This window comes from Bombina bombina, chromosome 2 (genome assembly GCF_027579735.1).
Source record: "Bombina bombina isolate aBomBom1 chromosome 2, aBomBom1.pri, whole genome shotgun sequence".
Taxonomy (NCBI): domain Eukaryota; kingdom Metazoa; phylum Chordata; class Amphibia; order Anura; family Bombinatoridae; genus Bombina; species Bombina bombina.
This window is the reverse complement of record NC_069500.1, coordinates 1,181,625,517-1,181,641,888: the sequence shown is the minus strand read 5'-3', so window position 1 is coordinate 1,181,641,888 and position 16,372 is coordinate 1,181,625,517. Positions and strand designations below refer to the sequence as shown.

The 16,372-nt window shown below is 40.6% G+C and overlaps 1 protein-coding gene across 3 annotated transcripts in view; it reads right to left on the bottom strand.

The window, feature by feature from the left end:
- Window positions 1-16,372, bottom strand: part of STOX2 (storkhead box 2) — a 276,468-nt gene that overhangs the window by 100,181 nt on the left and 159,915 nt on the right. The gene's annotated exons all lie outside the window — the stretch shown is intronic.

Genomic DNA, 16,372 nt, shown 5'->3' with positions numbered 1-16,372 from the left:
AGTAGCCAACACCTCTTAATAAAAAGTGTAAGTGCTCCATCTTAAATCTAAAGTCTGGTTCCTCGGCAGCCGACCCAGAGAAAGAGTCCTCCAAAGTAGTCCTCTGCTTCAGCGGATAATCTAGTCTCAGATACATCCAACAGAGTAGATGACCCCTGGGAAGGATAGCAATGTTTAACCTTTCGCTTGCGCTTAGCAGTTGCAAGGTAAAGCACTGAAGGCCGCAGGCACCGCCGTTTGCAACTGATCAGCAAAATCTGGCAGCCACAGGGCCCCTCTTGCAGGAGGACTAGTAGTGCACTGGGGAGCTGCATGTGTAAAAGGAGATAATTGTAGGGAACACACCTCGCAGGACGAAGACCCCTCAGAGGTGGACGGCTCAGTGGTACTAAACATCTTGTTATTTTTAGATTTCACTATTTTATCAAGGCATGTCGAACATAGTTGAGCATGAGGATATACCGTAGCCTCCTCACAATAAGCACAGGCATTAGATTTAGGCAAAGAGGGAGTACCCTCTAACGCATCAGAGTCCTCCATAACTTGTGCCTTTAATTTGGACTATAGAAAATTAAGTGGCAGCTTTGATACTCCCAATGGCCGGGGCACTCACCAACTCCTAAAAACCAGGCCCACAGAGAAACTGCCAGAGAATAAGGCCACACCCGGTCACATAGAGTGCTAAATGACGGAAGAACCTGACTGTTTAAACATTGCCAGAGCCACATCTCACACATATCGCAGTAAAAACACAATAAAAATAATCATATATACATCCCCCCCCCTGTTCAATAATCACCTTCCAGAGATATTAACCCTTGATTCTATACAGATAAAAGGAGTCACACTCTGACCCTGTCTTCTTGCGCTATCATTACAGGTATTAAAAAATGAAACAGTCTTACCAGAATCTACGCCGTGGAACAGGAACACGGCCTCTCAAGTTTGACAGTGTTGTAGCATCGCTCCTGACATGGACTTGAGTGACAGAAAGCAGGCAGTGAAACTTGTCAACACTGATTTCTTAAGGAGCTGTTAATACGAGTCTGGATGGTTTCGCAGAAAGACTCTCCCTGCATCTCCAGATCCTGACATTCGTCAATGCTCTCACTGAGAGGCTGACAAGGCTACTAAAAACTCCAATCCCATTCCAAAGAGTACTACCCGCCATAAGAGACTACTCCGAATCTTCGGACACTTCTCTGCCATCCTCCTGTGATGAAAGGCAAAGAATCACGGGGGTTGAGGGGAGTGTGGGAGGTATTTAAGCCTTTGGCTGGGGTGTCTTTGCCTACTCCTGGTGGCCAGGTTCTGTATTTCCCACAAGTAATGAATGAAGCTGTGGACTCTCCTTGTATTAAGATGGAAAATCACACAAAGCAGCATGTAAATATATAATACACTGATTAATTAAACCCAACTGTTCAATAAACCCCCTTCAGAGGATATTAACACTAGATCCTATCACGGTATAAAGGAGGCACACTGTGACCCTGTTATATTGTAAAAATGTGTAAAAATGTAAACGATCTTACCTCCAGGATTCATGCTGTGGAACAGAACACAGCCTCTCAAGTGTGACAGTCTTATAGCAGCGCTCCTGACATGAACTTGAGTGAGAGAAAGCAGGCAGTGAAACTCGTGAACACTGATTGCTTAGGAGCTGTTAGCAGTAGTCTGGATGGTTTCACTGAAAAACTTTCCCTGCATCTCCAGACTCTAACTTTCATCAATACTCTCACTGAGAGGTTAACATGACTACTTAAAACTCCAGTCCTATCTCGAAGGGCAGATACCCTTTTTTTAGGACTCTCTGAATCTTCTGACACTTCTCTGCTACCTCCTAACGTGATGAAAGGCAAAGAATGACTGGGGTAATGAGGAAGTGGGAGGGATATTTAAGACTTTGGCTGGGGTGTCTTTGCCTCCTCCTAGTGGCCAGGTGTTGTATTTCCCAACAGTAAGGAATGAAGCCGTGGACTCTCCCTATCTTAGGAAGGAAATAAAAAAATGTTATAAAAATGATATAAAACACTATAGTACATCTATCTATCTATCTATCATATATATATATATATATATATATATATATATATATATATATATATATATATATATATATATATATATATACATACACACAAACATATATATACATACATAAAATCTATCTATACTATGTTCCATTTATGCAATAAATTATTCCAGGGTAAAACAGCTTGTTAATTAGCGGAATGTTATAATATTGTTTTACAGGGTACTTATATTAGACACACCTGTACACTGTAAACTTATTATGCACATATCAATATTTTTATTAGAAAATGAAAAAAAATAATCCATAGCTAAGTTTAATGCTTTTTAATTGAACTCAAGATTCACTTTAAATCTCTGGAACCTGATACCAACTAATTGTGCACAAAAATATAAGAGGGAAGTGAGATACAGCTAACTGAATGAAAAACAAAACAATGTGTCAACTTCCAGATAATACATGCTATTACAGAGAACAGTCATGTAAAATAAACATAGGGAAAAAAAAAATCTGGTCAAGTGATGAGGAATTTGAAAGCCATATGGAGCTAAAATAAACAATAATAAAAGTGAAGGTATGAACTCAACATGCCCTCATCCTTTTGGCTTTCCATCTTTCTTTTAAGAGGCTCATAAACTGTATTCTGGCATGGCCACAAAAACCACATGGCCAAGAAGTCAATACACACATATAGGTAGTAAAGCTAGACCAGATGGAAAGTTTCCAGTGCCAGAGTGTCTGTGGTAGCAGAATACCACAGTCAGTCTGTCACAGCAGTGTTAGATTTCTTACATTACACCTACTAGAATTCTTTCATCACCTCCGAAGCCTCAGTAATATTAAAGACAGAGCTTATACTCTGCTCTAGATTCTGGTCTCATGATAACAGCAGCAGTTTGAAGCACATATCTGAACACATAAATAGGGCTAAACACTGGCACAGCAAATATCCAGGTGTGGCCTCACTCCACAAATCTAATATGTGCCCCCAGCCTTCAACCTTGAACAGACAAACGTTATACATTCAATTTCTGTTCAAGTGAGAGTTTACGTTCCTAATGTAAAAAAGAATGTATTTATATATACACGTTAATTGGAGTAGCCGTATTAGTCCAGAGATTTAGATATCAATGATACTTTTTTATTGGACTAACATACGTTGACAAGCTTTCGGAAGAGTTCCTTCCTTTTTCAAGTCTGAAGCAATACTGACCAATTCAATTAAATTTAATGGATAGCGCTGCAGAATATTTTGGCGCTTCATAAATAAAGTATAATAATAATAACACAGAATACAGAGGTCTGAGTGCAGGGAGAGGAGGAGGTGTCGTAAAAATAAAGAGGGGGGCTTAGGTGACAGGCAGACAGTGTCCAGTGTAGGAGAACAGGCAGGGGAAATGTATAGCTTTACATAGAGCATACTGAAAAAGTTATATATCAACATGGAATCAATATCTATAAAGATGTGAAATTATATATACAGGGGGATTACAAAAGTTAAAAAAAAAATAATGGCAAAAGTATGTACATAGGCTTACCTGTGTACCTATGTATAAAGAATGTGGAATATACGATGTAATTGACTAAATTAAAGTACATTACAAAAAAAATTGATAAGAACCCAGAGTCCGCATTTAATCCAGAATTTAACAAGTTGAAGTGCCTTATCATTTTCATTTTAAAGGTTTTTCTTTCCATGGTGTTTTTGAAGTTGTCTCTGAGAATTTTGATTTTGAGGTTTTGGATGGAGTGGTCAGGTTGGGTGAAATAGTGACCAACAGGGGTACAGTATTTTGTTTCACAGTGATTTTTGATTGAGTGTTTGTAAGTTCATTCGAAGGTGCAGTTTTTGGTTTGTTTCTCCAATATAGCATCCAACTACACATGCAGTGCAATGTATCCTGTAAACCACTTTTGCAGATATACATGAATATGCCCCTCTAATGTTATATGATTTATTATTGTGATTTGCTGTGCTGCTTTCACAAACGTGTTGACACAGTTTGCAGAGAGCTTTATAGCAGCACTTAGTTCCATTCTGAGTGTTCTTTTTCTCAAGGGGTAGCTTTGTGTGGACCAGTTACTGCTTTAGGTTAGGTAGTTGTCTGTATGCCAGGATTGGGGGTTTTGGAAATATTTTTTTGAGTGTGGGATCCTCTAAGAGTAGTGGTTGTAAGTCTTTAATGATTTTTCCTATTCCTTCAAAAGCAGGGTTGTATTTGACTACTAGTGGGATACGTGATATGTTTTTCTTCTCACTGTATTGTAGTAAGTGTTCACATGGAGTATTGAGGGCAGAGTTAATTATTTATTTATAATCCTCGTTTTGTAAACTTTTTCTCTGAATGATTGGGACAGTGTGATAAGGTGTTTGTCACAGTCCTTGGTGTCTGAGCAAATTCTGTGGTATCTTGTAGCCTGACTGCAGATTATGGATTTTTTAATGTGATTGGAGTGGGAGCTGGAGTTGTGGAGGTAGCTGCATCTATCTGTTGGTTTCCTGTATACAGATGAGTGCAGTTTGCCATTTGTGATGGATATTGTTGTATCCAGGAAGCCAACACAGTCTCTAGAAAAACATAATTTATGTAAGAACTTACCTGATAAATTCATTTCTTTCATATTAGCAAGAGTCCATGAGCTAGTGACGTATGGGATATACATTCCTACCAGGAGGGGCAAAGTTTCCCAAACCTCAAAATGCCTACAAATACACCCCTCACCACATCCACAAATCAGTTTAACGAATAGCCAAGAAGTGGGGTGATAAGAAAAAAGTGTGAAAGCATAAAAAATGAGGAATTGGAATAATTGTGCTTTATACAAAAAAATCATAACCACCACAAAAAAGGGTGGGCCTCATGGACTCTTGCTAATATGAAAGAAATGAATTTATCAGGTAAGTTCTTACATAAATTATGTTTTCTTTCATGTAATTAGCAAGAGTCCATGAGCTAGTGACGTATGGGATAATGACTACCCAAGATGTGGATCTTTCCACGCAAGAGTCACTAGAGAGGGAGGGATAAAATAAAGACAGCCAATTCCGCTGAAAAATAATCCACACCCAAAATAAAGTTTAAATTTTATAATGAAAAAAACGGAAATTATAAGCAGAAGATTCAAACTGAAACAGCTGCCTGAAGTACTTTTCTACCAAAAACAGCTTCAGAAGAAGGAAACACATCAAAATTGTAGAATTTAGTAAAAGTATGCAAAGAAGACCAAGTTGCTGCTTTGCAAATCTGATCAACCGAAGCTTCATTCCTAAATGCCCAGGAAGTAGAAACTGACCTAGTAGAATGAGCTGTAATCCTTTGAGGCGGAGTTTTACCCGACTCGACATAAGTTAGAATTCACAACCTTAGGTAAAAATTTAAAAGAAGTTCGCAACACCACCTTATCCTGATGAAAAATCAGAAAAGGAGACTCACAAGAAAGAGCAGATAATTCAGAAACTCGTCTGGCAGAAGAGATGGCCAAAAGGAACAAAACTTTCCAAGAAAGTAATTTGATGTCCAACGAATGCATAGGTTCAAACGGAGGAGCTTGAAGAGCCCCCAGAACCAAATTCAAACTCCAAGGAGGAGAAATTGACTTAATGACAGGTTTTATACGAACCAAAGCTTGTACAAAACAATGAATATCAGGAAGATTAGCAATCTTTCTGTGAAAAAGAACAGAAAGAGCAGAGATTTGTCCTTTCAAGGAACTTGCAGACAAACCTTTATCCAAACCATCCTGAAGAAACTGTAAAATTCTCGGAATTCTAAAAGAATGCCAGGAAAAATGATGAGAAAGATACCAAGAAATATAAGTCTTCCAGACTCTATAATATATCTCCCTAGATACAGATTTACGAGCCTGTAACATAGTATTAATCACAGAGTCAGAGAAATCTCTTTGACTAAGAATCAAGCGTTCAATCTCCATACCTTTAAATTTAAGGATTTGAGATCCTGATGGAAAAAAGGACCTTGAGACAGAAGGTCTGGTCTTAACGGAAGAGTCCACGGTTGGCAAGAGGCCATCCGGACAAGATCCGCATACCAAAACCTGTGAGGCCATGCTGGAGCTACCAGCAGAACAAACGAGCATTCCTTCAGAATCTTGGAAATTACTCTTGGAAGAAGAACTAGAGGCGGAAAGATATAGGCAGGATGATACTTCCAAGGAAGTGACAATGCATCCACTGCTTCCGCTTGAGGATCCCTGGATCTGGACAGATACCTGGGAAGTTTCTTGTTTAGATGAGAGGCCATCAGATCTATTTCTGGAAGTCCTCACATTTGAACAATCTGAAGGAATACCTCTGGGTGAAGAGACCATTCGCCCGGATGTAACGTTTGGCGGCTGAGATAATCCGCTTCCCAATTGTCTATACCTGGGATATGAACCGCAGAAACTAGACAGGAGCTGGATTCCGCCCATACCAGAATTCGAGATACTTCCTTCATAGCCAGAGGACTGTGAGTCCCTCCTTGATGATTGATGTATGCCACAGTTGTGACATTGTCTGTCTGAAAACGAATGAACGATTCTCTCTTTAGAAGAGGCCATGACTGAAGAGCTCTGAAAATTGCACGGAGTTCCAAAATATTGATCGGTAATCTCACCTTTTGAGATTCCCAAACCCCTTGTGCTGTTAGAGACCCCCAAACAGCTCCCCAACCTGTCAGACTTGCATCTGTTGAAATTACAGTCCAGGTCGGAAGAACAAAAGAAGCCCCCTGAACTAAACGATGGTGATCTGTCCACCACATCAGAGAGTGTCGTACAATCGGTGTTAAAGATATTAATTGAGATATCTTTGTGTAATCCCTGCACCACTGGTTCAGCATACAGAGCTGAAGAGGTCGCATGTGAAAACGAGCAAAGGGGATCGCGTCCGATGCTGCAGTCATAAGACCTAGAATTTCCATGCATAAAGCTACCGAAGGGAATGATTGTGACTGAAGGTTTCGACAAGCTGATATCAACTTTAGACGTCTCTTGTCTGTCAAAGACAGAGTCATGGACACTGAATCTATCTGGAAACCTGAAAAGGTTACCCTTGTCTGAGGAATCAATTAACTTTTTGGTAAATTGATCCCCCAACCATGATCTTGAAGAAACAACACAAGTCGATTCGTATGAGATTCTGCTAAATGTGAAGACTGAGCAAGTACCAAGATATCGTCCAAATAAGGAAATACCACAATACCCTGTTCTCTGATTACAGACAGAAGGGCACCGAGAACCTTTGTAAAAATTCTTGGAGCTGTAGCTAGGCCAAACGGTAGAGCCACAAACTGGTAATGCTTGTCTAGGAAAGAGAATCTCAGAAACTGATAGTGATCTGGATGAATCGGAATATGCAGATATGCATCCTGTAAATCTATTGTGGACATATAATGCTCTTGCTGAACAAAAGGCAGGATAGTCCTTATAGTTACCATTTTGAATGTTGGTATCCTTACATAACGATTCAATATTTTTAGATCCAGAACTGGTCTGAAGGAATTCTCCTTCTTTGGTACAATGAAGAAATTTGAATAAAACCCCAGCCCCTGTTCCAGAACTGGAACTGGCATAATTACTCCAGCCAACTCTAGATCTGAAACACATTTCAGAAATGCTTGAGCCTTCGCTAGGTTTACTGGGACACGGGAAAGAAAAAATCTCTTTGCAGGAGGCCTTATCTTGAAGCCAATTCTGTACCCTTCTGAAACAATGTTCTGTATCCAGAGATTGTGAACGGAATTGAACCAAATTTCTTTGAAAAAACGTAATCTGCCCCCTACCAGCTGAGCTGGAATGAGGGCCGCACCTTCATGTGGACTTGGGAGCTGGCTTTGGTTTTCTAAAAGGCTTGGATTTATTCCAGACTGGAGATGGTTTCCAAACTGATACCGCTCCTGAGGATGAAGGATCAGGCTTTTGTTCCTTGTTGTGACGAAAGGAACGAAAACGATTATTAGACCTAAATTTACCTTTAGATTTTTTATCCTGTGGTAAAAAAGTTCCTTTCCCTGCAGTAACAGTTGAGATAATAGAATCCAACTGAGAACCAAATAATTTATTACCCTGGAAAGAAAGGGAAAGCAGAGTAGACTTAGAAGACATATCAGCATTCCAAGTTTTAAGCCATAAAGCTCTTCTAGCTAAAATAGCTAGAGACATATACCTGACATCAACTCTAATGATATCAAAGATGGCATCACAAATAAAATTATTAGCATGTTGTAGAAGAATAATAATGCTATGAGAATTATGATCTGTTACTTGTTGCGCTAAAGCTTCTAACCAAAAAGTTGAAGCTGCAGCAACATCCGCTAAAGATATAGCAGGTCTAAGAAGATTACCTGAACACAAGTAAGCTTTTCTTAGAAAGGATTCAATTTTCCTATCTAAAGGATCCTTAAAGGAAGTACCATCTGCCGTAGGAATAGTAGTACGCTTAGCAAGAGTAGAGACAGCCCCATCAACCTTAGGGATTTTGTCCCAAAATTCTAATCTGTCAGATGGCACAGGATATAATTGCTTAAAACGTTTAGAAGGAGTAAAATAATTACCCAAATTATTCCATTCCCTGGAAATTACTTCAGAAATAGCACCAGGGACAGGAAACACTTCTGGAATAACTACAGGAGATTTAAAAACCTTATCTAAACGTTTAGATTTAGTATCAAGAGGACTAGAATCCTCAATTTCTAATGCAATTAGGACTTCTTTAAGTAAAGAACGAATAAATTCCATTTTAAATAAATATGAAGATTTATCAGCATCAACCTCTGAGACAGAATCCTCTGAATCAGAGGAACCAATATCAGTATCAGAATGATGATGTTCATTTAAAAATTCATCTGAAAAATGAGAAGTTTTAAAAGACTTTTTACGTTTACTAGAAGGAGGAATAACAGACATAGCCTTCTTAATGGATTTAGAAACAAAATCTCTTATGTTATCAGGAACACTCTGAGTATTAGATGTTGACGGAACAGCAACAGGTAATGTAACAGTACTAAAGGAAATATTATCTGCATTAGCAAGTTTGTCATGACAAACAGTACAAACAACAGCTGGAGGAACAGATACCAAAAGTTTACAGCAGATACACTTAGCTTTGGTAGCTCCAGCACCAGGCAGCAATTTTCCAGAAGTATCTTCTGACTCAGCTTCAACGTGGGACATCTTGCTATATGTAATAGAAAAAAACAACATATAAAGCAAAATTGATCAAATTCCTTAAATGACAGTTTCAGGAATGGGAAAAAAATGCCAGTGAACAAGCTTCTAGCAACCAGAAGCACAAAATAATGAGACTTAAATAATGTGGAGACAATAGTGACGCCCATATTTTTTTAGCGCCAAAAAAGACGCCCACATTATTTGGCGCCTAAATGCTTTTGGCGCCAAAAATGACGCCACATCCGGAACGCCGACACCTTTGGCGAAAAAAAAAACGTCAAAAATGACGCAACTTCCGGCGACACGTATGACGCCGGAAACAGAAAAAAAAATTTGCGCCAAAAAAGTCCGCGCCAAGAATGACGCAATAAAATGAAGCATTTTCAGCCCCCGCGAGCCTAACAGCCCACAGGGAAAAGTCAAATTTTTAAGGTAAGAAAAAATGATTTATTCATATGCATTATCCCAAATATGAAACTGACTGTCTGAAATAAGGAACGTTGAACATCCTGAGTCAAGGCAAATAAATGTTTGAATACATATATTTAGAACTTTATAAAAAAGTGCCCAACCATAGCTTAGAGTGTCACAGAAAATAAGACTTACTTACCCCAGGACACTCATCTACATGTAGTAGAAAGCCAAACCAGTACTGAAACGAGAATCAGTAGAGGAAATGGTATATATAAGAGTATATCGTCGATCTGAAAAGGGAGGTAAGAGATGAATCTCTACGACCGATAACAGAGAACCTATGAAATAGACCCCGTAGAAGGAGATCACTGCATTCAAATAGGCAATACTCTCCTCACATCCCTCTGACATTCACTGCACGCTGAGAGGAAAACCGGGCTCCAACCTGCTGCGGAGCGCATATCAACGTAGAATCTAGCACAAACTTACTTCACCACCTCCATAGGACGCAAAGTTTGTAAAACTGATTTGTGGGTGTGGTGAGGGGTGTATTTGTAGGCATTTTGAGGTTTGGGAAACTTTGCCCCTCCTGGTAGGAATGTATATCCCATACGTCACTAGCTCATGGACTCTTGCTAATTACATGAAAGAAAGTTAATTTTAAGCTTGATTGATGCATGAAATAGATTAAATTATTGTTCAATGCAATACTCCTGTTATTTTGAGATATATATATATATATATACATACACACACACACACACATTTACATACCCTGGCCAAATTTATGATTTCTTGGCCATTTTTCAGAGAATGTGATAACTCAAAAGCTTCTTTCACTCATGGTTAGTGTTTGGCTGGAGCCATTTATTATCAATCAACTGTGTTTACTCTTTTTAAATCATAATGACAACAGAAACTACCCAAATGACCCTGATCAAAAGTTTACACACCCTGGTGATTTTGGCCTGATAACATGCACACAATTTGACACAAAGGGGTTTGAATGGCTATTAAAGGTAACCATCCTCACCTGTGATCTGCTTTCTTGTAAGTAGTGTGTGTGTGTATAAAAGGTCAATGAGTTTCTGGACTCTTGACAGACCCTTGCATCTTTCATCCAGTGCTGCACTGACGATTCTGGATTCTGAGTCATGGGGAAAGTAAAAGAATTGTCAAAGGATCAGCGGGAAAAGGTAGTTGAACTGTATAAAACAGGAAAGGGATATAAAAAGATATCCAAGGAATTGAGAATGCAAATCAGCAGTGTTCAAACTCTAATCAAGAAGTAGAAAATGAGGGGTTCTGTTGAAACCAAACCACGGTCAGGTAGACCAACTAAAATTTCAGCCACAACTGTCAGGAAAATTGTTCGGGATGCAAAGACAAACCCACAAATAACTTCAGGTGAAATACAGGACATGTGGTGTGGCTGTTTCAAGATGCACAATTAAGGAGGCACTTGAAGAAAGATGGGCTGCATGGTCGAGTCGCCAGAAGAAAGCCATTACTACGCAAATGCCACAAAGTATCCTGCTTACAATACGCCAAACAGCACAGAGACAAGTCTCATACCATCTGGCACAAAGTCATTTGGAGTGATGAGACCAAAATTGAGCTTTTTGGCCACAACCATAAACTATACATTTGGAGAGGAGTCAACAAGGCCTATGATGAAAGGAACACCATTCCTACTGTGAAACACAGAGGTGGATCGCTGATGTTTTGGGGATGTGTGAGCAACAAAGGCACAGGAAATTTGGTCAGAATTGATGGGAAGATGAATGCAGCATGTTATCGAATAGAACGCCTCATTTTCCACTTCTTGATTAGAGTTTGAACGCTGCTGATTTGCATTCTCAATTCCTTGGATATCTTTTTATATCCCTTTCCTGTTTTATACAGTTCAACTACCTTTTTTCCACAGATCCTTTGACAATTCTTTTTCTTTCCCCATGACTCAGAATCCAGAAACAACAGTGCAGCACTGGATGAAAAGATGCAAGGGTCTGTCAGGAGTCCAGAAACTCATTGACCTTTTATACAAACACACTAATTACAAGAAAACAGATTACAGGTGAGGATGGTTATCTTTAATAGCCATTCAAACCCCTTGCATGTTATCAGGCCAAAAACACCAGGGTATATAAACTTTTGATCAGGGTCATTTGGGTAGTTTCTGTTGTTATTATGATTTAAAAAGAGTAAACACAGTTGATTGATAACAAATGGCTTCAGCCAAACACTAACCATGAGTGAAAGAAAAGTTTTTGCGATATCATTCATATTCTCTGAAAATATATATATATATATATATACACACACATATACATATATACACACACATATATTATATATACATAAACATATACACACACACACACACATGAACAAGTCCTGACAAGCCCTGCTAGCGCGATTTTGGGGGGTGCAGACAGAATATGGGTGGGTATACAATATTTATGTGAACCAACTCCACAGAGATGTATGCATGCAAAAAGATACCACAAACCGCTATATCCCTAGGGTCAGAGGGGATCCTCAAATCCCTCTATAAAAGAAATGTAGAACAACAAGAGCAGGGAAAACGTTAGTGATCAGAATGTAAAAATAGTAATGGTATATTATTAAAAAAACATAATTTATGCTTACCTGATAAATTTATTTCTCTTGTAGTGTATCCAGTCCACGGATCATCCATTACTTATGGGATATTAACTCCTCCCCAACAGGAAGTGCAAGAGGATTCACCCAGCAGAGCTGCTATATAGCTCCTCCCCTAACTGCCATTACCAGTCATTCGACCGAAAACATGCAGAGAAAGGAAAACCATAGGGTGCAGTGGTGACTGTAGTTTAATGGAAAAATTACCTGCCTTAAAGTGACAGGGCGGGCCGTGGACTGGATACACTACAAGAGAAATAAATTTATCAGGTAAGCATAAATTATGTTTTCTCTTGTTAAGTGTATCCAGTCCACGGATCATCCATTACTTATGGGATACCAATACCAAAGCTAAAGTACACGGATGACGGGAGGGACAGGCAGGCTCTTTATACGGAAGGAACCACTGCCTGAAGAACCTTTCTCCCAAAAACAGCCTCCGAAGAAGCAAAAGTGTCAAATTTGTAAAATTTGGAAAAAGTATGAAGAGAAGACCAAGTTGCAGCCTTGCAAATCTGTTCAACAGAAGCCTCATTCTTAAAGGCCCAAGTGGAAGCCACAGCTCTAGTAGAATGTGCTGTAATTCTTTCAGGAGGCTGCTGTCCAGCAGTCTCATAGGCTAACCGTATTATGCTACGAAGCCAAAAGGAGAGAGAGGTAGCCGAAGCTTTTTGACCTCTCCTCTGACCAGAATAAACGACAAACAGGGAAGACGTTTGTCGAAAATCCTTAGTTGCCTGTAGATAAAATTTCAGGGCACGGACTACATCTAGATTGTGTAGCAGACGTTCCTTTTTTGAAGAAGGATTAGGACACAAAGATGGAACCACAATCTCTTGATTGATATTCCTGTTAGTGACCACCTTAGGTAGGAACCCAGGTTTAGTACGCAGAACTACCTTGTCTGAATGAAAAATCAGATAAGGAGAATCACAATGTAAGGCAGATAACTCAGAGACTCTTTGAGCCGAGGAAATCGCCATTAAAAACAGAACTTTCCAAGATAACAACTTGATATCAATGGAATGAAGGGGTTCAAACGGAACCCCCTGTAAAACATTAAGAACTAAATTCAAACTCCATGGTGGAGCAACAGTTTTAAACACAGGCTTGATCCTAGCTAAAGCCTGACAAAAAGCTTGAACGTCCGGAACTTCTGACAGACGTTTGTGTAAAAGAATGGACAGAGCTGAAATCTGTCCCTTTAAGGAACTAGCGGATAAACCCTTTTCTAAACCTTCTTGTAGAAAAGACAATATCCTCGGAATCCTAACCTTACTCCATGAGTAACTCTTGGATTCGCACCAATATAAGTATTTGCGCCATATCTTATGGTAAATCTTTCTGGTAACAGGCTTCCTAGCCTGTATTAAGGTATCAATAACTGACTCAGAAAAACCACGTTTTGATAAAATCAAGCGTTCAATTTCCAAGCAGTCAGCTTCAGAGAAATTAGATTTTGATGTTTGAAGGGACCCTGGATCAGAAGGTCCTGTTTCAGAGGTAGCGACCAAGGTGGACAGGATGACATGTCCACTAGATCTGCATACCAAGTCCTGCGTGGCCATGCAGGCGCTATTAGAATCACTGATGCTCTCTCCTGTTTGATTCTGGCAATCAATCGAGGAAGCATCGGGAAGGGTGGAAACACATAAGCCATCCTGAAGGTCCAAGGTGCTGTCAAAGCATCTATCAGAACCGCTCCCGGATCCCTGGATCTGGACCCGTAACGAGGAAGCTTGGCGTTCTGTCGAGACGCCATGAGATCTATCTCTGGTTTGCCCCAACGTCGAAGTATTTGGGCAAAGACCTCCGGATGAAGTTCCCACTCCCCCGGATGAAAAGTCTGACGACTTAAGAAATCCGCCTCCCAGTTCTCCACTCCCGGGATGTGGATTGCTGACAGGTGGCAAGAGTGAGACTCTGCCCAGCGAATTATCTTTGATACTTCCATCATTGCTAGGGAGCTTCTTGTCCCTCCCTGATGGTTGATGTAAGCTACAGTCGTGATGTTGTCCGACTGAAACCTGATGAACCCCCGAGTTGTTAACTGGGGCCAAGCCAGAAGGGCATTGAGAACTGCTCTCAATTCCAGAATGTTTATTGGTAGGAGACTCTCCTCCTGATTCCATTGTCCCTGAGCCTTCAGAGAATTCCAGACAGCGCCCCAACCTAGTAGGCTGGCGTCTGTTGTTACAATTGTCCAGTCCGGCCTGCTGAATGGCATCCCCCTGGACAGATGTGGCCGAGAAAGCCACCATAGAAGAGAATTTCTGGTCTCTTGATCCAGATTCAGAGTAGGGGACAAGTCTGAGTAATCCCCATTCCACTGACTTAGCATGCACAATTGCAGCGGTCTGAGATGTAGGCGTGCAAAGGGTACTATGTCCATTGCTGCTACCATTAAGCCGATCACCTCCATGCATTGAGCTACTGACGGGTGTTGAAAGGAATGAAGGACACGGCATGCATTTTGAAGCTTTGTTAACCTGTCTTCTGTCAGGTAAATCTTCATTTCTACAGAATCTATAAGAGTCCCCAAGAAGGGAACTCTTGTGAGTGGAAAGAGAGAACTCTTCTTTTCGTTCACCTTCCATCCATGTGACCTTAGAAATGCCAGTACTAACTCTGTATGAGACTTGGCAGTTTGAAAGCTTGAAGCTTGTATCAGAATGTCGTCTAGGTACGGAGCTACCGCAATTCCTCGCGGTCTTAGTACCGCCAGAAGAGCACCCAGAACCTTTGTGAAGATTCTCGGAGCCGTAGCCAATCCGAATGGAAGAGCTACAAACTGGTAATGCCTGTCTAGAAAGGCAAACCTTAGATACCGGTAATGATCTTTGTGAATCGGTATGTGAAGGTAAGCATCCTTTAAATCCACTGTGGTCATGTACTGACCCTTTTGGATCATGGGTAAAATTGTCCGAAGAGTTTCCATTTTGAACGATGGAACTCTTAGGAATTTGTTTAGGATCTTTAAATCCAAGATTGGCCTGAAAGTTCCCTCTTTTTTGGGAACCACAAACAGATTTGAGTAAAACCCTTGTCCTTGTTCCGACCGCGGAACCGGATGGATCACTCCCACGCAGCGTAGAAACGCCTCTTTCTTTATTTGGTTTGTTGAGAACCTTGACAGATGAAATCTCCCTCTTGGGGGAGAGAATTTGAAGTCTAGAAGGTATCCCTGAGATATGATCTCTAACGCCCAGGGATCCTGGACATCTCTTGCCCAAGCCTGGGCGAAGAGAGAAAGTCTGCCCCCCACTAGATCCGTTCCCGGATCGGGGGCCCTCGATTCATGCTGTCTTAGGGGCAGCAGCAGGTTTCCTGGCCTGCTTGCCCTTGTTCCAGGGCTGGTTAGGTCTCCAGCCTTGTCTGTAGCGAGCAACAGCTCCTTCCTGTTTTGGTGCAGAGGAAGTTGATGCTGCTCCTGCTTTGAAATTACGAAAGGAACGAAAATTAGACTGTCTAGCCTTAGGTTTGGCTCTGTCTTGAGGCAGGGCATGGCCTTTACCTCCTGTAATGTCAGCGATAATTTCTTTCAACCCGGGCCCGAATAAGGTCTGCCCTTTGAAAACAGAATTTATGTTTATCTGATAAATTACTTTCTCCAACGGTGTGTCCGGTCCACGGCGTCATCCTTACTTGTGGGATATTCTCTTCCCCAACAGGAAATGGCAAAGAGCCCAGCAAAGCTGGTCACATGATCCCTCCTAGGCTCCGCCTACCCCAGTCATTCGACCGACGTTAAGGAGGAATATTTGCATAGGAGAAACCATATGATACCGTGGTGACTGTAGTTAAAGAAAATAAATTATCAGACCTGATTAAAAAACCAGGGCGGGCCGTGGACCGGACACACCGTTGGAGAAAGTAATTTATCAGGTAAACATAAATTCTGTTTTCTCCAACATAGGTGTGTCCGGTCCACGGCGTCATCCTTACTTGTGGGAACCAATACCAAAGCTTTAGGACACGGATGAAGGGAGGGAGCAAATCAGGTCACCTAAATGGAAGGCACCATGGCTTGCAAAACCTTTCTCCCAAAAATAGCCTCAGAAGAAGCAAAAGTATCAAACTTGTAAAATT